Source organism: Otolemur garnettii, unplaced genomic scaffold (genome assembly GCF_000181295.1).
Source record: "Otolemur garnettii isolate 467f Iridium unplaced genomic scaffold, OtoGar3 scaffold00026, whole genome shotgun sequence".
Classification (NCBI taxonomy): Eukaryota; Metazoa; Chordata; class Mammalia; order Primates; family Galagidae; genus Otolemur; species Otolemur garnettii.
In genome coordinates this window covers 2,177,962-2,203,769 of record NW_003852421.1, presented here as the reverse complement: position 1 = coordinate 2,203,769, position 25,808 = coordinate 2,177,962, and the positions used below count along the sequence as shown (strand labels likewise).

Here is a 25,808-nt window from a genome sequence, read left to right as displayed (position 1 = left end):
AAAAAAAAAAAAAAAAAATCCAAACGTTTGAAAAAGCTTTCTTTTTTCCAAATGATTCTTCAAAAGGAAATTTCAATGAACATTTTTCCTAGTTAGCAAAGGTCATTAATGAGCAGGATGATACATGCAAATCATTTGAAAAATACCCAGCTATTATAGACCTGTTAATTGAAGAAGATAATAAAAGGTTCACTGACTTTGAGAATCATGACATCACACTCAAATTAGCATTTCAGCCTCCCCATTGATATCACCCAGGCACCAAGGCACTACAGAGGAATTGACAGAGCTCTCAGTTGATGGCATTTTCAAGTCAGCATTTGATGCTAAGAAAGAGCCAACCGAAATATGGAAAAATGCAGTAGAATACCCACACCTTTGGCAGCATGCCTAAAAAATGCTTTATTTTTCAGCCACTTCTTGCTGTGAATCTATGTTCCTCTACTTAACCCAAAGCAAGACTCCCTTAAGGTCACAAATGACTGATAACCCATCTAGACAATCAGCTGAAACTGGGCTTCCATGTTACAGCTGAATATTCAAATGCTTTTCAACAACAACAACAACAAGAAAAGCAAAATCATTAAAAGTTTTGTTGAGTTTAAAAATTAACAAATACTTTTCATTTTTGAATTATTAAGTACATAGTAGATTTTTACAAAATAGTGTACATTTTAAAGTATTTCTAATTGACGTTTCTTGAATGTGGCCTAACTTGATTCCAGCTAAATTAATGCAGACTTGCAGCATGAAAAGTTTCCCCATCCTGCTGGCTTAGACTGTGAGTTTCTACATTATTAACACAGGATACAGCCATTGTTGGAGCTCCATCCTTCTGGTACAAATCATTTGCTCCCTGTGTTTTTGCAGCATATTCATCTCTGTAAATATGTGGGTGAATTGACTTGGTTTCAGAGGAAGGAATGAGCAGAGGGAAGGAAACATCGTGTGACCAGTGAAGGGCCCCAGAGCCACACGCCAAGCAGGATCCTTTCCAAACCTTGCCTGGGTTGAGAACCACACCCTGATTCTGCCCTGCATTTCACAGCCGAGCGAATGAAGAGTCAGAGAGGCTAGTAGCCTACCCGAGGGAGTTGAACTAGGTCTGCTAGACTCTGAGATCCCTGCAGTTTGTTACTTCTCCAGGAACTTAACATCCGCTGGGAAGGAGGGAATAATAATAATATATGCAGAGGTGTGAAGAAAAGGACCGTTTACTGTTATGAGTTAACAAAAACAGCAAGTCAGTAAGTTAAAGGTGTACAGAGAATTGAGAGATTACTTCTTGATAGGTAGTCTCCGGAACTGCTTCTACAATGAAAAGATCAACCACAGGTAAAGTTTTAAAAATGAGAGGGGATTTCAGGAAGGAAAAAAAAAAAAAAAAGAAAAGCATTCCAAAAACATATGATGGCTTCAAGGAGGGAAGGGGATCACCATGTATGGCACACCTCTTGGGAGTGGGACTCAATTAGAAGAGAGACTTTATCTAACAAATGCAATCAGTGTAACCTAATTCTTTGTGCCCTCAATGAATTCCAAATACTAAAAAATTTTAAAAAACAAGCAAACAAACATATGATGGCTTCAAATGAGAAAAGCCTAGATGAGAGGAAATGAGGATCCTAGAGAAATAGATTCCAAGCCAATGCTGGAACGGACATGGCTGATTGCTATATGTCAGATGCCAGATATTTATATAAATAGTTTTTGAGGTTAAAGGAAGTATCAAGAACTTTGGACTGAAGAGCTTCACAGTAGAGGTGCAATTTGAGGTGGATGTTGAAAGGTCAGTGTGAACTGTAAGGGAAGTGCTGAAACAAAATGGCAAGATGGGAAGACCCAAGACCTACCATCTATTTGCCTGGTTGGAGGCTAGAGGACAGATTATCTGTACGAAAAAGTTTGAATGGTACCCAAGTAGACAGTGAGAGACCACTAAAAATGTTTTTGTTCAAATGCTCCCCTCACCAAGGTGATGAGGAGCCCTTTTGTTGTAAATAAATGAATAAATTATAATAAAACAGTAAGCCCTTTCTATTCCTTATCGTGCATTTTCTCTCCCAGCTTTTGATCATGTGTTGACCTCTGGAAAACCCTCTTGCCCTGGTTTTTGAAGCACCCCACTCTGCTGGCTCCCCTCTCACTATGACTCAGTCCTGTCTGGGGCCCCCTTCTTTGTTCATTGCCTTTGTCCCAATGTCGCCACAGCCAAGCCCTTTTCTTCTACTCACCTTCATCTTCCTCAGCTAACACCTGACTTGCTAACACACATATGTGTGTCTCCGGCCCCCCTGTTTCCCAGGCCTCCTGTTGTCCCACCTCCCTGCTTATTAGGCATGTCCCTGGAAGGGTACAGGGCTGCTGTCAGGCTGGCCCTAAAGCCTGGCTCTTACCCAGTCACGAACCTGTCTTTGTCACACCCCGAAATCCTCCATGACCCTCCCATGCAGTGACATTGATCTGTTCCCATCTTTCCCCATGCAGCCCAAGCTGAGATCCATTTGCTAAACCTGCCTGCACAATGAGAGTGCCATGGTCTCCTTCGTCCTGCATTTCAGCAAATACTCACACTCAAAGTCATGGACACGTTGCCCCTAGAAATCTTGGCTTTTTCTGATTTAACCCTCTTCCAACAAGGCAGTCAGGGAACTGCTGCTCATCAGACTTCCGTTTGACAGGCGTGACCTCAAAAAGCTGCAGACCAGAGAAATAAACCTGCCCTGTAGCCAGCTTACCTCACTCTATGGCAAGGGCTTTGGAAATGCAGGTTATTACTATTGCTGGCTTGTTACATTGAATTCAATGTAAACGTTCATCACCTGGCTACTTGTAAGGTTTTTCTGTTTGTGTTTCCTTATGCTTCTTAAAATACTTTGAGATAGGGCTTAGTTACTCTTACATCCATCTGTATATCCATCTACATATATGTATATACATGCATAACAAGCACCTGCATGTGTGCTTACACATGCATGCAGATTCACACTGTATATATAACTTTGGAGAGCAGGGACTGTTATTCTTTCTTCTCTTTTTATTTTTTTTTCTTTCTTTTCCTGCTCTGATTTCGTCCCAGCAGTAAATAGAGTGGGTGTGCTTTGTGGTGTTGGTGCCTTCGAGTTTAGTGCCAGCCCTCTTCTCAGAGGCCCGTGTCCTCTTTTCATCAGATCTACAAGGCAGCAGGGCCTCCCGGCAGTGTGGTAGCAGCCCCTGGCCGGCCGAGCTGTTCTCACTGCAGTCTGTGCCTACAGGCTTGATTTAAATCCAACCCATGTTACCCTGCTTCTGGCTCAGGCACTGTTAAAATTGAGAGAGATACATTCAATTTTAAGCAAGAACAAACTAAATCTATCTTTTAAAGAAAAGTAGAAACAGGAATAGCCTCCTGTGGTATTTCTTTAAATGGACTAATATGTTGATCTTGGAGAAACTGGGAGCCATCTTTCATGTTTTCATTATTAAGCCGGGTGAAATGAAAACCAAACCTCACTCTCAAATGCCACCTCTGGGAATGTCGCTGAGTTGTTTCTATTTTAAAGTAACCTGCATGATTTCTTCTTTAGTTAAGGCATACTAAAGCTTTAAACACTATTTAATTGCTTCCTATACGCAGAGCTTATACCAAGAACATTTTATAATGTTTACTGGTTGTGAATATCTAATTGTATGAGAAATAATTGCTGTGGATCTACCTCCACAGGTTAAAGAAATTGCAGTCTGAACCCCGCAATAAAGTACCAATTATCAGAGTACTACATCATAGTCCAGAGCAGATACCTAAGTCCTTATTTATTTCTTTGTTTTTAAGTAAAATTATTAGTCATAAAATAAAATGTAGGCGTTAAATGGTAATTTCTGCCATACTTGATTATTCTTAATCTGGGGGAAATACTTTTCTGGGGAGAGGGCTTTCAATCAGTCAGTGTTCATAAATGAGCAAATATCTGTATGATTTTAACAGAACAAAACAATGCTTATTTCTTTCTTTTGTGAGGCTCATGCTCACTGACCTTGTAGCTCTGTACTGGTCATCTAACTTTAAGGGGGGAAATTCTGGAAAGTAGGCTTAGTGTTGTTTTACTCATAATTATACACTGGGCAAAATTCAGAGTGGGGAGAGGGAGTGTTTATTTTTCTCTAAAAATGATGGGATTGAGCTAAAAGTGAGAGATTAGGAGGAGCTCAGGAGGACTCTCACAGGAGGACGACCTGTGATAGTCCCTCAATGTCTGTTGTGATTTGAAACACTTAGAGGTTTATAAGCAGTGGAGGAGGGGCTCCTGGGAAGCCAGGACTGCCTTGAAGCAGTCAGGATTCACACCACCCCACACCCTGCCCACTACCACACCTCCCTGAAAGGGCCCCAGGTGCCTTCTAGTTTTAACACTAAATAGTTTATAGGATGTTCAGGGTTGGGTTGCTTGAAACAGATCTGGGGTGGGTGTTTATTCTCAGAATACCTAGAGCATAAGTCAGCTTAGCAAGGAACCTCAGAAGGTCACCTACCCAGACAAGAAGTCCTTTAAGACATACTGGCAGCTTTAGCTGGTCTCCAAACACCATTGCTTTGCCTTTTATTGCTTTGCTCCTCCACCCCAACTTCTGCCCTGTGCTTATTCTTTGTGCTACCAGTGGAGTGGCTGCCTCTCTGTGTTCTAAGGATTGCTTTGATGAGTTTACTATGGGGAGCAAATATACGCACACATACACACACGTGCACATATACACCCTGGGTTCTTGGCCTAGCCACTGCACAGACCTGCACCATTAGCAGGTAACATTGGCACCCATCACAAGCCCTAGAGGTTGGCACCTGAAGGTTGGCATCTTGGTGGAAGGCACCACCTCTCGGCCACTCTGCAGAGAAGGAGCTATAGGTGTCAGCTTTGCGGATGGCTGCCTTTCATTTTGAGTTTCAGCTTTATCTCTGGGGCACAGTGTTCCTATGCAACACTAATCGTGTAGTTTCATCATCTTGGATCTGATAAGGAGTTACTCATTCTTATCTGTCTCTCCTTTTTTGGCAAACACTCTGGAAGATAGATGATACCATCCTATTGAAAAACTCGCAATTGAATCACCCAGGTTGTAAATCTGTATGTTTACCTTTGGAGAATGTGTGTGAAATAACAATATCTGGTTTGTCCAGCCTGTCATAAAACATATCTCAAGGCGTTTCTTTACCTTCTTTTCTTAGCCATAGAAATCAACTGGTTTGTATTTCACAAGGGTTGTCTGTAATACTTTGAAACACACAAAATTCCGAGAGCCGTAAAATACCAAAGACTTTTGCTTTAATGCTTAAACTTTTCTGAATGCTCCCAATACATCATCATTTTAAACTTGAAGGTAGTTAGGAGAGGCTACTGAGGAAATAGGCCCAACACTGTACATGATAGTAGCAGAACAAATATTAGAATTCTATTTTTATGGCAAATTCTCTTTTTTTTTTTTTTTTTTTTGAGCTAGAGACTCATTCTTTGCTCGAGCTTAAGTGGCAAGGACCTAGCCTGGCTCCCAGCAACCTCAAACTCCTGGTCTCAAGCAATCCTCAACTCCTTGCCTCAAGCCTCCCAAGTAGTGGGGAATACAACAGTGTACCACCATTTCTGACAAAGTTTTCCATTATTAGTAGAGATGGGGTCTTGCTCTTGCTCAGGCTGGTGTCAAAATCCTGAGCTCAAGGGATCTTCCCACCTTGGCCTCCCAGAATCCTAGGATTACAGGTGTGAGCCACCATGCCCAGCCAGTTCCCTGACATTTTACTACAACAGTACATGCTCATTAAATGATATGTGTTTTCATGGCTACCCATCCCATGCCTTCTCCCCACACAGCTGTTGAAACACAGCTGTTCAAAAATGGCAGAATTTAACAGCACCAAGAATTTCCATTCTATGAATATGATCTTGGAGGCTGGGAAATTAACTAGTAGTCTAGTAAAGATGGAATCTGAAAACTGTCCTTATTTCAGTGGTATTATTTATAAGTAATCAGTCTAGCAGGAGTCAGGGGAGGGGACTTGGTGATTCTGTACAGGGAAGAAACAATATTTCTGTGTCACTGTTCCTAAACATTCCATCCATCCATTTTACTAACTATCCTGACAGAATGGTATTGTTGATAAAAAGTCCGAGGACTTGGGTAAGAGGACCTGAATTCAGAGGACCCTCTGTTACCCTATAATTTGGGTTAAGTCACTACACCTTCTGAGGGTTTTTTTTAATCTGTAAAATAAGGGTATTGGGTTTTATTTTCTGATGTTTCAGCTATATCTTGTATACTCTTAGGTCCTACATGCCACTCTCTCTCCACTGTGTTATCCCTCTTTGTAACCAACTTTTTCACCCAGCCTGGTTTTGAAGGGTGGGGGGCAGGGGAGAGGACCAGCAATATATTAAAAATAAAAAAATTTTAATTTTAAAATGATCAGCCAGGTGTGGTAGCTTACGTCTGTAATCCTAGCACTTTGGGAGGCTGAGGCAGGTCCATCACCTGAGCTCAGGAGTTCAGGAGACCAGGCTGAGCAAGAGCGAGACCTTATCTCTAAAAAATAGCCAGGTGTCTTTGCAGGTGCCTGTAGTCCCAACTGCTTGGGAGGCTGAGGCAAGAGGATCACTTGAGCCCAAGAGTTTGAGATTGCTGTGAGCTATGACACCACCAGCACTCTACCAAGGGTGACAAAGTGAGACTGTTTCAAAACAAAGAAAATAAAATAAAAATCAAGCTTACGTAGGCCCAGTTTGCAGGTGTTGTTCCTCTCTGTGCTATTTAATTCTACCAAATTACATTTTTTATGTTAACTTAATAGGCTAATATTTTATAAACTTGTAAGATTGAATGTATGGAATGAAATCAATATTTCTGATAATTACTTGATGGGAATGGGGAGGCTCAGTAGAAAGTCATTTAAAACCTACAGACTAGTATTGATTAAAATTAGTGGCTTAAAGATTTATAATATCTAATTTACAGAGGTGTTTTTTTTTCATGGTTTATTCCATAGCATAGGTAAAAATTGTTACCTCGACATTTATGGTAACATTTAGCGGATAATTTTCTTCACTAGATTTAGGAAAGAGTCTGTAGTTTAGAATCAGAAGGTGTTCTCTGTCTTTATTGCTACAATTTAGCATTTTTATCTGGTATGTTTGGCTTGGAAGGGACAGGCTCTCTGTTTTCTTTTGGGAATCATCAGACTCTTGTTGTGCCTTTTTGTATTCACAGGATATGTGGTCATTTCACTGACAGGTTCATGAGCAGCTCCATATATATCAATACTTCCTTACATTTGCTGAGTACCACACAGGTGGTTCCCAGTGCCAGCTGTACGTCAGAATATATTTTTTAAGACTTACAAAGATGATTTTGACGAGCACCCTTGTTGAAAACTAAAGGTTTACTAGGAGTGTCAGGTTGTTTTTCATGTGGTCTTTCATCACCTTTGTTCGTCATGAGGAAGGTACTGCACATGGGAGTGATGATCCTGGTTTGTGTGGTTTTTTTTTAGACAGTCTCCATGCTGTCTCCTGATAAAATGCTTGGAGAACTGATAACAGGAGATAATATCTGTCATTTAGGGTAGGATGAACATTCTCTGGTAGAGGACCTGTTTGCTCAAGGACATGGAAGTGGGTGGAACTGGCACATGTAATTAGGGAGAATATTTCCAGCAGAGGCAACCAAGAACCAGTGTTCCTATGAGCAACACCTGTGAAGGGCTGGCAGAAAACAGGTAAAAAGGGAGATGACCATGTAGAGACTTCAGAAGTTATTTAAAAAGTGTTTTGGAGCCTCTGAAGATTTGGAATGAAAGGTCACATCCTATCATGCCTTGGGGGTACTAGCATAGACAGGGACTGAATGAATTGGTGGAGGCTTGGATTTAAGATCAAAAATCAGGAAAGGGGAAGAGACATGGAAGAAAATGCTGTATCGTTCTCAGAAAGGTTGTACCATCAGAAAAACCAAACCCAAGAACGGAAGCAGACTTGAGAGACATGTCGGGGACTCCCATTTTAGTGAATTAGAGAATCAAGATTACTTCGGCTGTCTTTCTAGAACTCAGGAAAGTGGTCAGAGCCTGAGCATGCAGGGTTCATGTGCTTGCAGGAGCGAGATGGAGGCTGGGAGCTGAAATGGACGAATGTTTGGCACTCTGCTATTCACAAAGCACCTGTGAGTTTGCTTTTTGAGATGGCCAAAGGAGAGACCACAGAGAAAGACAATTACGCTAATCGTTAACAAGTTCCCAGTGCCTGCCGTGTACCAGACACTGGGATTTTCAGTACCTCAAATCTCACACCCTTAAGAGGTGAGCATCATTATTGTCTCCATTTTACAAAGGAAGGAGCTGAAGTGAGGTTAAGTACTGTGTGCATGGTCATGCAACTAGTAAGTGGCAAAGCTGAGACTTGACACTCAGATCTGGCAACCTAGTTCCCCAGGGTTGGTTAAACAGAGAAGATGAGGTATGGAAATAAGGGAAAATCAGATGCCCAAAGAGGAAAGAATCACAAGGAGGGCAGATACGGTTGATTCCTGTATTTATTAGTTTGCCACTAGAAACTTCAAGAATAAAGGTGGAGAATATAGTTGCTTTAAATGATGTGTGCCCGGTTCATCACCATTAATGATCACCTGCCCTCCTCAAAGCTTACATATTGAGCTTTTATGGAACAGATGGGCTGTGGCACATTACTGCCTCTTAATGTCCTGAGTTACAGTAGCCTGAAACACAGGTGAATATCTGAACGTCAGGACTCAGGCATGCCAGAGGCATGCTGCTGTGCTCATCTGCTTCTGTGCATAAATACTTAATGTTTGATGTTTGCCCTTTTTTACATTTATCCTAGAGCTTCTTAACATTATTTTTAAGTGATGAACATTTTACTTGTACAAAATCATCCATAAGAGTGACAAACTTAATACCATGATGATCCAGCAAGATGTGTCCTTGGAGTAGCTTGTACCTACCTGTTGTATGCATGTGGGCTCATGTATGATTTTACATGTGACTTTTACATATACAAATTATTTATATATAATTTCCTCCAGATTTTCCATTATTTCATAGTTTTATTATTCCAGTGACAAGCTCAGAGGAAGGGTTTATTTGAGGCTCCAGCCACTCACCCCACATTATAAGAAGCTCTATGATATCTTGGTCTCCATAGCAGTCAAAGACTTCAGGGCCACTTTTTATTTTCCAGAAGATATACTGAGACTTTTAGATTGATTTTTTCCCCCTAATCTTAGTGTACTTGGAGAATGTCTCTCTGGAGAAGCGATAAGGACCAATGGTTGAGCTGCAAACATGTAAGAAGGTTTGAATCTCAGCTTCACAACATGCTGTTTGACCTTGCTTAACTACTGAAAGTCTTCCTGACCTCAGTGTCAGTGTCAGAGATAATGAACTAGATACCTGTGTCCATTAGACCTAGAGCAGGGGTCCTTAGACTTTTTAAACAGGGGGCCAGTTCATTGTCCCTCAGACCATTGGAGGGCCGGACTGCGGGCCCAGGGACAAGTTGGCTGCTAAACAGGACAGGCAGCAGCGGCAAAAACACCTGGCGGGCTGGATAAATGTCCTAGGCAGGCCGCATGTGGCCCACAGACCATAGTTTGAGGACGCCTGACCTAGAAGAATGAATAAGCTGAGGCCATGACATGCTCTAAAAGTCTTGGATCGAAGGACCTCTCATATGAAGTCTTACTGTTGTAGTACTTGTCTGTTAGCAGGCGCTTGCCATATTTCATCATTTCTTTCACATCCTCATCTTATTGTCATCACCAAATTAGCAACTGTTTCACTTATGTTTTTGAAAACCTGAAAACATCACACATATTAATGGATGTTTCATTGAATATTAATGAACACTCAGAACTTTACCTCCATAGGAAGCTAAATGGGCCATATATTACTCATCCGATCATTAATCTGAAATAAGATTATCATCCTAAAAAATACATTAATTCATATGAAATTTCAGGTTTAAAGTACAGCTTTAAAATATTAAATAAGCACCATGTTAAAAAAGGAAATTTTGTTAAAGGGGCTGCTCTAGATAATTAAGAAATGAAAATTTAGGCGGCACCTGTGGCTCAAGGAGTGGGGCGCAGGCCCAATATACCAGAGGTGACAGGTTCAAATCTAGCCTAACCCAAAAAAAAAAAAAAGAAAAAGAAATGAAAACTTGAGTTCTGAAAAAAAAAAATCCAGAACCACACTTAATTTGTTTCCATAGCTTTTCTTATTTTCTTATCCATGTTTTACACTTGAGAACATTTGAAAGGCACAGTGACATTCCCCGCTACTTGGGAAGTTTGAGGCAAGGAGTTGAGGATTGCTTAAGTCCAGGAGTTTGAGGTTGCTGGGAGCCAGGCTGGGGCCATGACACTTTAGCTCAAGCAAAGAATGAGACTCTATCTCAAAAAAAAAAAAAAAAAAAGTCAGAGAATTTGCCATAAAAATAGGATTCTAATATTTGTTCTGCTAAACTCACTGGCTGGCCCTATGTGGGTGGGCAGGTACACCCTGTGCGGAGGCAGACAGGTCCAGGTCCAAGGCAGTGTGCTTGTGCGCCAGGTGCAGTGAGAGAGTATTAGGATGTCTTAAGCAATGAAGTGATAGTGTCAAATTTATGTGCCAGAGAAATTGCAATAGTGAGATGGATTAACCCTAGAGAGTTGATAATAGAGGCGGAGTGTCCAGATAGAAGATAGCCTAATCCAAGCAAGAGATCATTTGAGAGCCAAGGAAAGGCAGTACCAATGGGAATGGAAAGGGAGGCATGAGTTCAGTGATCACTGAGAAGTTGAATATGCTGCTCTAACGATATAAATCCAGCAGTTACTATTATTGCAGCATTGGCAATGAAGCCATGGGTATAAATTAGACCATATGTGGTAGGTATTTATTAAATGCATATTGATGACTTTCCTGATGTTTTAAACCGAACCTCATGTATGCATGAGGAATAAAGAAATGATTTTTCTTTTCCCCTCCCTGGCAACCTCTCCTGTGATTTTTTTCTTCCTCATAAGAAATGTAACTTCCTCTTTAAATGTAACTTTTTGTTACTCTGTGAGCAGGAAGGCCTTAGTTGCTGCAGAGAAATACCACTGCTGTCATCCTCATCATTCTAATAGTGAAGAACATTGAATTTGGAGTCAGACAGACCTTGAGTTTTCATTCCCACTCCATTTCTGTTCTGGCTCTATCACTAGCCATGAGAAATTAAGCATGCTTCTCAATCTTTATGAACTTGAGTTTCCTCTCCTGCAAAGTAAGAATAATAATACTTCATAGAACTGTTGCACAGTGTAAATGAGATAGCACGTTTAAATGGGTAGCATGCCACCTGGCACAGGTAAGGCCAATAGATGCTACTCTCTTCTCCACGTCCTGCGTTTGTGTCCTTTGTTCAGATAGAGAAACTGAAGGGGAGGCCAACATGCCAAGGCGCTGGGAAAGCTGGTCTCAGACTTCAGTCAGTGTGCCCTCTTAGTGACTGGAGACAGGTACTCAACACACGGATTGTGTGTTTGGAGTGATATGTTGGTGTTTTCCACAGGGATGTGCCTGTGTTGTGTTCTGCTTTCTACAGAAACCAACTTCCAGCTCTAAGCCTGGGAATAGAGCCTGCCTTCCTGTCTCTCAAATCTATTCTCAGTGTAGAGTATTTTCTCCTCTGAGCCTAGGCTAAAAATTCTGTGACCTGCACCTGATTCCCATAGCATATCAGCACATCCCAGCACATCGGACCTAAACAAGACCTCAGGAGTCAGCCAAGGTGGCCTTGCAGAGACTCGGGCAAGAAGCGATCACAGCAGCTTGGCGAGAAAGGCCCCACAGCCTCAGCATGAACACCACGCTCCAGCCTGCCAACGATGCCTGCTCCCGCTTCCAGACAGTACTAGCTCAGGGTTGTCTGGAGTACTGAAGGTATGTCCCAGCTCCCAGAACCACAAGTAGCTGGGATGCTCTGGGAAAGACGAGAAGAAAAACTATGAATTAATATTCTGTATGAGAAACTCACTTGACACATTTCTTACAAGCAAGCCGTTTATTTTTCTTTGTCCAGGCTGAGGCCGGGCCCTTCTTGCCCAGAACTAATCTGCATGTCCGTGCAGTGGGGCTGAGTAGGGCACATCCTTAAGGAGGAAACCCAGGGAACAGCAGAGAGCAGGGAAGCCCTCAGCAGCGTGGCCTTGAAATCATCTGACAGACATTTGCTTTTCCTCACACGTTCTTGGTAAGCTGTTCCCACGATGTGGTCACATCAGATCTCTCTCATCCCCTCTCTAAGCATTTCTTTTTCTGGAGTATGAAGAGGCTATTCATGGAAGAAAGCAATTTGGTGTCAGGGGCTCTTTTGAGCCTTGGGAATTAGGCCTCAGAAGCTTGGAATTGGAGCTCAGCTGCTGGTGGAAAATACACTGTGAATGTTTTATTCAGTAATGCACATATAACATTGAGCAGAATCCAAATACATAAATCACTTATACAATAGCTGTTAGAACTACCTTCCAGCATTTCAGAATGGAGCTGCCAGTGTTGCTCACAAAGGCCTCTAGTGCCATCTGCAGGCCAAATGTTTAATTATGCTGTTAAATTCTCCCTCTTGCATGTATTTTGTGCCCCTTCAGAGTCCTTTAACTCTCAGGTTCTTTGGGCGAGAAATTTGCTTCCATCAAAACTGAATTGCCTTCACTTTTTGAAGATAGCAGACGAGACCCTTAGCACTCTTTAAAATTCTGACAGGACAGAGAAAACAGGATGGCGTTGACAAAGCTGGTTTCTTCCACTTGGCTTTTAACAGTTCTATGCACTATGTGGGCCCTCTGAGTTTGGGCCCCATAGCAGTCTACATCTCAAAGCTAGTCTGTCTTTGTAATGAGTCTTGTTACTGTAGCTGTCAACCTCTCAATGTCAGTATGTCACAATCACCAATATATTAACATCAAAGAAACAGAAGCTACTGTCATCAGTAAAACCTTCCTATAAATTCAGCATGGGCTCACACAGTTAGGGCCCTGAAAACTGTCTCCAGTGGCAAAACCTCGCCCCAGATATTGCCATGAGTCACTGAAGCCAGCAGACAGATTTGGTCACCTGTGTGAGATCGGCCATCTTGCCCTGAATGATGGTGGTGTGGTGACAAGACATCAAACTTTACTTCAATCAGAAGACCTCTTGCCAGGCACACCTGTAATCCCAGCACTTGGGAGGCTGAGGTGGGTGCATTGCCTGAGCTCAGGAGTTCAAGACCATCCTGAGCCAGAGCGAGACCCTGTCTCTGAAAATATAGCCAGGCATTGTGGCTGGTGCCTATAGTTCCAGCTGCATGGGAGGCTGACGCAAGAGAATCACTTGAGCCTAAGAGTTTGAGGTTGCTGTGCGCTATGACACCATGGCACTCTACCAAGGGCAACAAAGTGAGCCTCTGTCTCAAAAAAAAGAAAAAGAAGATCTCTTCACAGTGTAATACTTGGCCTCTTCAACCTGGCCACAGGTCTTATATCACTACAGATGATCCTTGAGCCTTCTGATGTGAGTTGTCAGCATCACCCTGAGCTATTCTGAATATGAAGTGGCATCATACGATCCCTCTGTGATGTGGCATCCCAGCTCCTTGATGTTCCATGAAAGGCTGGGTGGAGCATATCCAAAATGCAGCCTGTGGTGAGGCTCGGTAGGGAAAGGATACAAGTGTGCTGACAAAAGCACAGGAGACCACATCTGCCACGCGGCCTTGTGATAGACATCTGCAGTGGGCAGGCAGGCTGAGGGACTATGGCTAGGGGTGGCATGCTCTCTTTAGACAAAGGCATTCCAAAAACTGGGTTAAAAGGCAATATTGCTAGAGTACCCTGTGCTCTCCAAAGCTGGGCATAGATGCAAGCCACACAGAGAAGTTGTCAGTTAACATTATCTCCTAATACGTGTATGAAGACAAAGTCATCAAAGTAAAAAATCTCAAATTTAAAGGGATAAATTAAAAAGCAGATGGCCTTTCACTTCCACAAACTGTGGAAGCAAGTAGGCAATGATTGAATGCTAGAAGTGAAGAGTAAGAAATTTAACAAAGTCTATAAACTTGAGCACTGGAGGTCCTTGTGTTGCTTCACAATGACGGAGGCTCAGCTGGAAGACTCAGAAACTGGGGTTGAAAATCCTCTTATTCACTTGTCTGGTAGTTGACACAGACTATCAGCTGGGGTCCGGCCGGGGTGAAGCCAGAACATGAACACACAGCCTTTCCATGCAGCCCGGGCTTCTTCACAACATGGTAGCTGGGTTCCAAGGGCAAGAGAGCACCAGGCAGAAGCCATATTGCCTTTGCGACTTAGCCGCAGAAGTCTTGCACTGTCAAGGTATACTGTTCAAGGTTGCAAACTTGCCCAGCTTCAAGGAGAGGAAACAAAGTCCTCTCAGTGGAGGAGGGTCAACTCTTGTAAGAGGAGCACCTGGAGAGGCAGGGCTGTCTTTGGAAAATGCCATCTGCCCCATCTGTTTCATTCATCTCTTATACCCTCATCCCCATACATGTACAGCAGTGGGGCAGCGTGACTTAGACTCTCAATCACCATTGCGTGGGTTTGTGATAGGTGAATAGTGGGTCTATGGGTCGAGGCTAGTGCTGGTTCTCTCCAGTTTACAGTTGGACCTGATCTTAGCCTCTCTGGATTTGTTTCGTCTAATGGAAAGCAAAAAGACTGAAATCTAAAACTATGATTATTAACTTTATTTGCTATCCTGGTACATATGCCTTGGTGGTAGGGAAGGTTACAATTCTGGTGGTGGGGGTAGTGTTGATAAAAGTTTCAAAAAGCCTCCCTTGGAAATTCTAAAATCTCTTCTAGCTCTGATCTTGGTGGACATTGAAACCTTAGACTTGATGTTTGGCTTTTGGAGTTTCCGTTTCCTGCTCTGCAGGATGGATCTGCTACGTTATCAGTTTAGCAGCCCTTCTGATTGATGTTATATTCATTTTGACATACTGAGGGTCCTTTATGCACACTAATAGTTGAAAATCGTTGGTATAAACCTATATATTGGTCTCTTTAATTGCTAAAGCCTTATGTGGTTCGGAAATAACTTATTATATTGTTTTTAATTCCCTTTCCTCCAGACATATTTTAAATCTTACCAAATTTTAGTGAAGCTTTATTTTTTAAAAGTATCTTATGTAACAGTATGCGTAATTATAGCAAAAGTTTCAAAAAGCAGTCAAGTACTACTGTTTTAAAACCATCCAAACATTTGCCTTTCCCTAATACTCCTGAATCTCCTACTCCAATTTGTGCTTTTTGTAAATACAGTGTGACCTTGTGTCATGAATACAACTTGACATTCTGTTGTCTGACTTTGAAGCCTATTCCACTGTTGGTCAGAGTTCTAGATGTGATATGTTTGCCGTATTTCTAGAGACACTGGGATGACATGGTTTGAACTTTGACTATCTCTAATTTTCCATTAAGCAAGGAGGAAATGCAGTGTGGTGCCCAGAAACATCACAGTCAGTGAGCCGGTAGGCCTGGCTGCATCCAGGCTCCACTGTGCCCCTCACTGGCTGTTGTCATTCAGAATAGGCTGCTTACCCTCTCCAGGCCTCTATCTTCTTGTCCCTAAGACAGAGATTTAATACCTCTTTCCTGAGAAAGTTTGCAAGAATAACATTAAGTCACATATATGAAGTATCTAGCATAAGTGCCTGGAACACAGTAGGTGTTCCACGCAATGAACATAACCGGCACATCACAAGAGGCTGTGGCTGGGACCTGTGAGACTGCCTGTAAGAGCCACCTTCCAAGCCAACAGCCGAGACTGTTGAAATGGGAGTAATCAACTTCTAGAAGCCATTCCCTGAAGGCAGTGTACTAAAACATCGTCTAATTTGTATGAGATTGGTATTATATCATTCTGTAGGTGGGGAAACTGAGCCTTCAGGGGTGGTTCAAACCTAAGATTTCAGAGCCATTGATTGACAGAGCAGTTTTTAAACCAGATTTTTCTTGGGACAAAGCCCAGACTCCTAACTACTACCTTGTCCTGTCTTCCCCCTTCTCTATTCTCAACCTAACCCTGTTCTAGAAGGCAACAGGAAACAAGGCAAGTTTTTTTTGTTTGTTTGTTTCTTGAGACAGAGCCTCAAGCTGTCCCCCTGGGTAGAGTGCCGTGGCATCACAGCTCACAGCAACCTCCAACTCCTGGGCTCAAGCGAGTCTCCTGCCTCCGCCTCCCAAGTAGCTGGGACCACAGGCGCCTGCCACGCCTGGCTATTTTTTGGTTGCAGCCATCATTGTTGTTTGGTAGGCCCAGGCTGGATTCGAACCCGCCACCTTAGGTGTATGTGGCTGGCGCCTTAGCCACTTGAGCCACAGGCACCAAGCCGAGGCAAGTTATCATTTAGAAGAATATTGACTTGATTTTAAAAAGTGTTGATGAAATTACCATATGATCCAGCAATTTCATTTTGCAGTGTATACTGCAGAGAATTGAAAGCAAAGACTCCAACAGATACTTCTGCTAGTCTGCTAGTGTTCATAGCGGCATTATTCACAGTGGCAATCCTAGTGTCCATCAACAGATGAATGGATAAACAAAAATGTGGTATATACAAACAATAGAATGTTATTCAGCCTTTAAAAGGAAGAAAACTCTGACGCATGCTACAAGGATGATCCCGGAAGACATTATGCTCAGTAAAATAAGCCAAGCACAAAGGGACAGGTCTTGCATGATCCTACTTACACACGTATGAGGTCATCAAATTTGTAGAGACAGAGTGGGGGCTGAGGGGTAGGGATAGTGGGGAGTTGGTGTTTAATGAGGACAGAGTTTCAGTTAATGAAGATAACAGGCTTCTGGAGTTGGATAATATTGATGGTTGCTTAACAATATAAATATACTTAACACCACTGAACTATTCACCTAAAATGGATAAAATTTTATGGTTTATATATTTTAACATACACAAAACAGTATTGTGTTTGTTTCTAATTCTAAAGCTAGAAAGCTTTTTTGAGTGTATTTAGCAGGAAAACTTACAACAAATTCTTGCCTTTGAAGGAGACGGGCCTGAGGCACCCACAGTGAATAGATCTCACCTAGGGAGCTAATTCAGTTATAAAAATCACACCTGGAATGAACCTGCAGTCTCACCATCCTGGGAAGTGTTGTTAGTGAGGGAATGAGGAGGGATGACTTTTCTTAACTGGACATTCGGTGACATCTCCCCCTATTGGTTAGTTTTTTTTTATATCTTTTTACTATGGAAAATTTTGAACATATACAAAAGTAGACATAATAGTATGATGATTCCCATATACTTGTCACATACCCTTAACAAATATATTCTCCGGCTCGGCGCCTATAGCTCAACCAGCTAAGGCGCCAGCCACGTACACCTAAGGTGGAGGATTTGAATCCCCAGCCCAGACCCGCCAAACAACAATGACGGCTGCAACCAAAAAATAACTGGGCGTCGTGGCGGGCACCTGTGGTCCCAGCTACTTGGGAGGCGGAGGCAGGAGACTCTCTTGAGCCCAGGAGTTGGAGGTTGCTGTGAGCTGCAATGCCACAGCACTCTACCCAGGGGGACAGCTTGAGGCTCTGTCTCAAAAAAAAAAAAAAAAAAAAAAAAAATATATATATATATATATATTCTCCATAATAGAAATAGGTGGTGCTTTTTCTGTGCACCCACCCATACCCTTTGATAAAATTTTCATAATTTCATATAGAACTATTTTAGTACATATCAGAAAAGATATAATTTTTTTAAACCATAATCTCATAATCAACAGAATAATTTTTAATATCAGATACAAAATGTCTAAATTTTGATGTCTCACAAACATAATTTTTTTAGCTATGTGTTTGAATTATGACTCAAATAAGGTCTCAACGATACATCTCTTAAATGTCTTTAGAAGAAATCTCTAGGCCCCATCCGTATCTTTTTTTTGTCCTTGTTCTTTTTTTCTTATAATTTCTTTACTGAAGAACTGAAGAAGTTAATTCTCATATGTGGATTAAGAATAGATAGTTGAGGGCAGCGCCTGTGGCTCAGTGAGTAGGGCACTGGCCCCGTATACTGAGGGTGGCGGATTCAAACCCAGCCCTGGCCAAACTGCAACAAAAAAATAGCCGGGCATTGTGGCAGGTGCCTGTGGTCCCAGCTACTCAGGAGGCTGAGGCAAGAGAATCGCCTAAGCCCAAAAGCTAGAGGTTGCTGTGAGCTGTGACAGTACAGCACTCTACCGAGGGTGACAAAGTGAAATTCTGTCTCTAAAAAAAAAAAAAAAAAAAAAAAAAAATTTAAAAAGATACAAGTTTAGAGAGCCTGAGAAGAAAACAGTCATCTTGATTTTTTATAATGCCACCTAGATGTGTAAACAGCATAGCCCATGAAATGGCAGCATCCAGAGGGGCAGCCCTTCGGCTCCCCAGCATGTGCACATAGGCACAGCCTGCCAAGCACAGACTGGTTCTGTCCTTGGCTGCCTCTTGCAAAAACCTGGAGGCGAGAGGCAAAGCACCCACCCATAGGGACTTAGGTCTTGTATGTACATAATCTTTCTATGCAGGACAGCTGGTGCTGCCTTCACTCCCTTGCAACCTCAGCAGAGTGTGCTGCCCTGCCCTGGGGGAATGTCTTCCTTAGTGAGACTAGCTCCTGGTGAGCAGCGATCAGATGGCAGCTGCTGCCCACTCTGCAGCCTCAGTCAGGTTAAATGGAGTTAGGCGTTACGGTGCTTTCTTGCCTCAGCCAGCTTCCTCTCTGGCTAGATCTGAATAAACTGAAAGAAACTGGGCAAGCGGCTTGCTGCTCCCTGTGGAGCTTCACAAGGATCAGTTCCTACTTATGTGATCCAAGAGCTGAGGTTGGCTTGCGGTTTTCTTTGCTCAGCAATACATGTTAATATCTTAGACTCCCATTTCTGAAAACGACTGTGGCTGAGATGTGCTTCTGGAGCAGAACTACAGGTTAAACTTGGAAAAGCAAACCTCTTTCACTCACAGCCTAGGTAACCAGAAGATTCTTCTTTTTGAATAGCATGGGGTTTCCATTTAAAATGTTAATTTAAAAGAATAGAAAATACTCTACTGAGAAGAAGTGTATAGTTAAGAAAAAAAAAAAAGTCATAGATTTTGAAGTCATAGACCTGGAAGGGAATATGTCAGCTCCATAATTTATTGACCAATGGTGCAAATGTAGACAGGTTATGAAATTTCTCTGATTCTGTTTACTCATCCCTGGGGTATACATAATAGAAATATTGTCTATTGTAGAGGACACGTATAAAAATTGTGAGAAATTGAGTAAGGCATCTAAGCTTTGTACAAGTTTAATAAATGTTTCTTGTAATGTAGGGTAAGCAGGTGATCTTCAAACTTAATCCCTAAGAGGCAGGAGGAATGAGGAATAGAGTGCAAACATACCTTCTTTCTAAACTGTGTGTGCATCTGAAAACCCGCTTTGGGTTAAACCAAGTTAGAATTTAGGCTCTGCTAATAAATCCTGATCTGTCAGTTGGGAATCAGTGTCTGCTTTAAGGCAGGGATAAAGGCCAGGCATACTGTGATGGCCTCTCCATTATGATTTGTATCCTGCTTCCTCTTTTCACAAAGTATACTTTCCAGGTCTTTAAATAGTCTCCATCAATGTCATTTTTTTTTCATGTCAAACTGGTAGTGTGCCAACGTGGTAACAAGACTTGTGTGAGGCACATCTCACGCATGCACATGAAAACCCATGAACCACAAAAGGATCAACAATGTCATTACTAATTACACAGTAAGGATGTGCTGTAGGAGAAGGCTATGGGCGATCTGTGGCAGCTAATTTGAAGATCAAATACAAGAAAATAATCTAAAAAGTAGAAAACTTGAATAGGTCCCTTCAAGAGATTAAAATATCTACTGCTTTGAACTTTTAAAGACTTTTCTTTTGGTCAAGTCTTTGATCAGTTTTTGTAAGTGGTTGGTATTTGTAAATATTTTATAGAGAAGTTGCAAAAATGTACTTTCTTTGAAGTACATATATGTGCATTTAGTTTGTTGAGATTGGTATTATTCAGATTTTCTATCATAACCTTTGTTATATATTAGCTGTATCTCATAATTTAGGCTTTATATACATTGCTGCAGTCTTAGTTAGTGCATACAAGTTTAGGATTGCTGCATCTCCTTTGTAAATGTTCCTCCTTATTCAGTCTGGTGCACTAAGACTCCAGTCTGCTTTGCCTAATGTTAATATAAGCTGGGATTTCTTTTCTCTCTCAAATGTAACTGGTCTATCTGAAACTCATCTGTTCACTGTCAGGCTTTCTTTATCACTTTGGTTTTAGGTGTTTTTATTTTATTTATTTTGTTATCCCGATTTGTTCATTCACATTTCATATAATGGCTGATAGAGTTGATTTTATTCCTTCTATCTTATTCTGTTATTTGTTTTAGTTTTTTTTCTCTTTTCCTTAATATTGTTGGTTTTATCAAGTAACTGTTCATTCCCTTTTTTTCTTTTATTAGTTTAGAAATTCTCTTCTACTTTTTTGTGCCCTTAATGATAATCTTCTGTAGGCTGATACTTAAAAGCATACATTTTTTATTTTTATTTATAAAAGGATACCTATATTTCCCATCAAGACACACACACACACATCTTAAATAAGGTCATTGCTTACTAGCTGTTTTTCCTGGGTTTCTCTAATGCTTTTATTGTGTGCTCCTGTCTGCTTCTCTCAGCAGTTTTATTTTATAAGCTGCCATTGCTTTTGTTTTCTTCTCACTGGCTGCTAGATTCCCTTAGGTGTATAGTTATTTTTCTTTGTCAGCTCACCAGGGTCAGGCTGCTTATTACATGGCTGCAGTTGTGTAGGCGATGAGAGTGAAGGGCTTCCCGTTCCAAGAATCACATGCGTAGCACCAGCAGCTGCTGCCATCTCCCTCTTCCCAGGTCCCCTCCACAATCCCAGCCTCAGGAGCAGGAAACAGGGGCCCTGCTCTCCACCCTCTCCTTGGCTAATAAAGCTCACCTAGGAGGTCAGTGTCCACCACATCCCCAGGTCTGCAGATCCCGTCCAGCTCGCCCATCCAGGACTCCCAGAGCTGGCTGTGGACCCCCCTGCATAGCCCACAAGGAGGAAAATTCTCATGAACTCTCCCTGCAGCCCACTCCCACAACCTCACTCATGCCAGCTGCTCCCTGTGCCCCACAGAGGCAGAGAGATTGAATTTGGAAGTAGAGGGAAAGCTTGGTCTATTTAGGTCTCCACATTCCCAGAATCCTTCTCTGTAATACTTCTTAATAGGGAGATTTTAAATTTAATTAGTTTTTGTAGTCAGAGGTGAGGATTTAATCCATATTTAGGGCATAATCTATAAGAAAAGCATATTCGAAGTACTTTATAACTTGGAAACAAAGACTTTGGAACACAGCTTCCCTCCCACCCCACCCTCAGCCCAGTCTCCCCACCACACTGGATCTCTTTGGTTTGGTCTTTGGACTGGTTCGTGCTCTCACTATTCTCTCCCTTTCCATGCCTGGTAGAATAAGGATGGTCCTAGGCTAGAGTTTCACGTTTTCTATAGTTAAGATATGTTAAATTTTTTTAAATAATTGTTTTCAACAAAGCTATAAAGTAAATTATGGTAGGCTGAACAGTGACTTACAAAATGTCTATGCCATAATCCCTGGGACCTGTAAACATGACCTTTCATGGCAAAAGGATTTTGCAGATGTGATTGAGTTAAGATCTTGATGAAGGAGGTTAGGCTGGATTATCCAGGTTGGCCCTAATTGTAGTCACTGGTATCCTGGGTTTTACCCTGGGTTGGCTCGGGTAGCCCAGGTGCCCAATGCTGCTATTTCCCATGTCCCTAATTCCCAGTGGAGTAATGGGGTGGACACAGTCCTGCAGTAACACTACAGACATAGTGACCCCTGATGACCTGGAAGCATGGCTGGGAAGGGGCTGGTTGTGGCTGCACTCACAGATAGCACTCACGTGGAGGTCATTTCTATAAGTGACCAAGAGAAGTCCTTTGTGAGGAATTGAGTGGATTTTGAGCAACTGCAAATGTGAGCAGCACATCAGACCCTGTGGGGTGGCCAAGCTAATCCTTTGAAGGATGCGGGCACCAGCATGGGCTACCTGAGAGAATTCTCAAGGCCCTGTCTCTGATGGAAGTGTCCCACCGTGGTGCTGGGGGTTTCACCTTGTCATGCACGTGAGATGAGGCCTCACTCAAAAGATGTAAGCAGGCTCGGCTCCTGTAGCACAGTGATAATGGCGCCAGCCACACACAATGAGGCTGACGGGTTCGAACCCAGCCCGGGCAGCTAAACGACAATGACAGCCTCAACAGAAAAATAGCCGGGTGTTGTGGCAGGCGCCTGTAGTCCCAGCTACTTGGGAGGCTGAGGCAAGAGAATCGCTTAAGCCCAAGAGTTGGAGGTTGCTGTGAGCTGTAACACCACAGTACTATACCCAGGGTGAGACTCGGTCTCAAAGAAAAAAAAAAGGGGGATGTAAGCAAAAGCAAGACTGATGAACCTGGCCATCCCCCACGTAGTAACTGACATCAGAGTCCTGTGAGAACATCACAAGTGTAGACAGAGGGAGGAAAACAAAAGAGAACTCTAAGAGGGCTCAGAAGACATGTTTATTAAACGGTCGTGAGGAGGGAGGCTGCACCTCCAAATCCACTCATTGTGACTGTCAGTTCGTTAAAAGTGACCCCTGAACTCTTCAGATATGATTTCTTGCCCTGTAAAGGAAGAAGTCAAAGGTAGCTCCTTTTTATCTGCCTATCAGCCAGGCAGGCTTGTCACTGTGACTTTCCTCAGAGGGGTATGCTCAGGTGCTATCAAGCCTGACAGCCACATTTAGCCCCGAGTGATTGGTGAGCTAAGGGCGCAACTTGTATCTACAAGGCCACAGAGTGTCCTGATTTTGAAACTCCGGGACATGGCCCCCTCCTTCCCCTGAGAGTAGAGGCAGGAATGGGGACAGGTGCTCGGCTTTCAGAATGTAAATGTGAACACTGTGGTTCTCTGCCTGTCGGCAGGTTCTATAAAATAGTTCCATGTAGACAACAAGAAACCTAAATTTGAATTTCCACCAAATTTTATTCCAAGAGGAGGTATGCTCATTTTATAGAAGGATCAACAACTTTAAGACACAATTTCTTATTGCATGTCCAGAATCTTCCTCACCCAGGTGTTGATTAGTCTTCCACAAAAAAAAAAAAAAAAAGTCAGTCTCCTGCCTTTGATACTGTCCGATAGTTACCACTGGAGGAGACAGGGTAAAGGGTCCATGGGACCTCTCTGTACCACTTTTTGCAACTTCATGTGAATGTATATTTATTTCAAAATTAAAAGCAAAAGTCAAAAAGGTAAATTTTAATATAATAATGCCACATTTGTTTTAAATCCACTGAAAATAAAAAGTGGAAAAGAGGATGATTAGCACTATCCATTAGAAATATAATACAAGCTGTTTTTGCAATAAACATGTATCATTTTAAATTGTCTATTATAAATTGCTACATTTTAAAAGGGAAAGGAACAGTCAGAATTAATTCTAATAATATGTTTTCTTTTTTTATTAAGTCATATATACTTTCTATAACCCATAGTATCTATAATATTATTTCAGTATGTAATCAATACAAAAAATACTAAAAAGACGTTTTGCATTCTCCATACTCACTCTCTGAAACACAGCATGTATTTTACACTTACAGAACACCTCAACTTGGACTAGCTGTATTTCAGGTGCTGAATAGCCACTTGTTCAGTAAAACACAAGTATAGGCAGTATTGGGGTTATAACTGCAAAATCTTTAACAACTTTTTAAACATGTATTTCTTAACATCTTTGCTGAGATTCACATAGCATAAAATTCACCCATTTAAAGTGTATTATCCAGTGGTTTTTAATATATTCAGAGTTGTGTAGTCATCACCACAATCAATCTTAAAACATTTTCAGCACCCCAAAAAGAATCTCAATATCCACTTGTAGTCACTCCATATTCTTTCCCACCTGAACCCCAGCTACGAATCTGCCTCTGTTTCTAAGGACTGGATCATACAGTATGTGACTTCTTTGTGTCTGATTTTTTCACTTAGCATGTTTTGCAGGTTCATTCACATTGTACCACGATCTGAACTTCATTCTTTTTATGGCCGAGTAACATTCTGTTGTATAAATATTTTTGTTTATCCATTCATCAGTTAATGTGTGTTTGGGTTATTTCAAGTTCTTGGCTACTGTGATTTGTGTTGATACGTGTTGCTGTGAACATTCTTATAAATCTTTATGCATGAACATGTATTTTCATTTCCTGGGATTCTGCTACACAGAATCATTCTTGCACTGCACTTCACTTATTTTTCCATATATTTCCTTTGGCCATATCTGCCTGTTGTCTGCATTCTTCAAATACCTGAGATTTGTTGCAGTGCACTGCTGATCTCCCTGTGGCCTTAGAGGTTTGTTTTTATTCACCTGAACATTATCATTTGGTGCTGGTGGCCTGGCTCTGTCCACCTTTCTACCAAAGGGCTAAGGATATAAAGGGGTGTTTCATCACTTTCTTCCAAGGAAGTGGAGGGTTTGTACTCCCATGTCTCCCGTTGAGTCATTGTTTTTTATCAGAAGAGTTTGAGATATTTCTACCAAAAAATAAAAATAATAGAAATAATCTTGATATCTAAAGGGCTCAAGTTTGTGGTAAACTCTGCAGCTTTCTTTAATAGCATCCCAGAGCTAAGTGCTGGGAACACATTAATCAAGAAACCCTGTGTACAAGATAAACAAAACATGGTATCTTTGCATACAACCCTAAAAGAGGGTCTTGTCCCACCAGTGGGCAGAGTTGGATCCAGGGTCAGGGTCCTTCCATCTCCATCCAGAGAAATAGATCATCTACCCTGTTTGAACCAAAAAGCACATGAGAAATTGCTTCAAGGGAAAACTGGCAGGGTAAGTTTGGGTTTCTGGGGCTAGAACCAAAACCCAGAGCACAGCTTTTGTCACTGAGCTCATCATCTAAGTCTTTACGTTTGCTTTTCCTATCTAATAGCTGAGTCCTTCAGACGTCACAGTTTCCTAGTTCATATGAGTATCATTAGAACGTTGTGCCAGAAAAGCATGAAGGATACTTACTCATGGGTAGGATGACTGGCTTTTAACATTTGTAAAGCAGGACAACATGGGGGGGGGGCAGGGCAGGGCCTGACAACAATGCAAACTTTGATAAGCAGTTCTTGATAATCACTTCTCAACAATTATTTGTTATTATTACAGTTTAACATTATAAAATTAACAAAAATAATATAAAACTCATATTCTGGCAAAGTAGCCACAGGGCAGCCGAAAACTATATATTCCCTTCTTGTTCTCCCTCCCGTTCCTGCATTCTTTCCAAAAATTGGGACTTTTTAAAAATGCCACAGGACACAGGACAAATTGTTCAAAAGCGGGACGTCTGGTCACCCTACTCATGGGAGAGGGGTAGGTGGACTGCCCTCATCTATCTGCCAAGCTCAGCTTTTGGCTGGTGACCACTCCACATGGTGACTGCTCCAGACTTCTGGCTCCTCTTCTGCCAAGCCTTGCCCTGAGACCTTGGGCAAGCACCGCCTTTGCTTGGAATAAAGTTCTTCATTCAGGAATGATGCCTGAAACACCATGCCAGGCATTAGGGACAGCCCAGGGTCCCTATGCTCGGAGATCTGACAAGCTAAGGAGCGGGGAGAGGTGTTTGCTCACAGCCTGGG

General features: G+C 42.0%; 1 protein-coding gene and 1 pseudogene across 1 annotated transcript in view; one reads left to right on the top strand and one right to left on the bottom strand.

Annotated features, from left to right (window-relative positions):
* The window catches only part of LYRM4 (LYR motif containing 4), a 159,774-nt gene that overhangs the window by 115,206 nt on the left and 18,760 nt on the right, over positions 1–25,808 (top strand). The gene's annotated exons all lie outside the window — the stretch shown is intronic.
* LOC111724832 lies at positions 19,696–19,786 on the bottom strand (annotated as a pseudogene).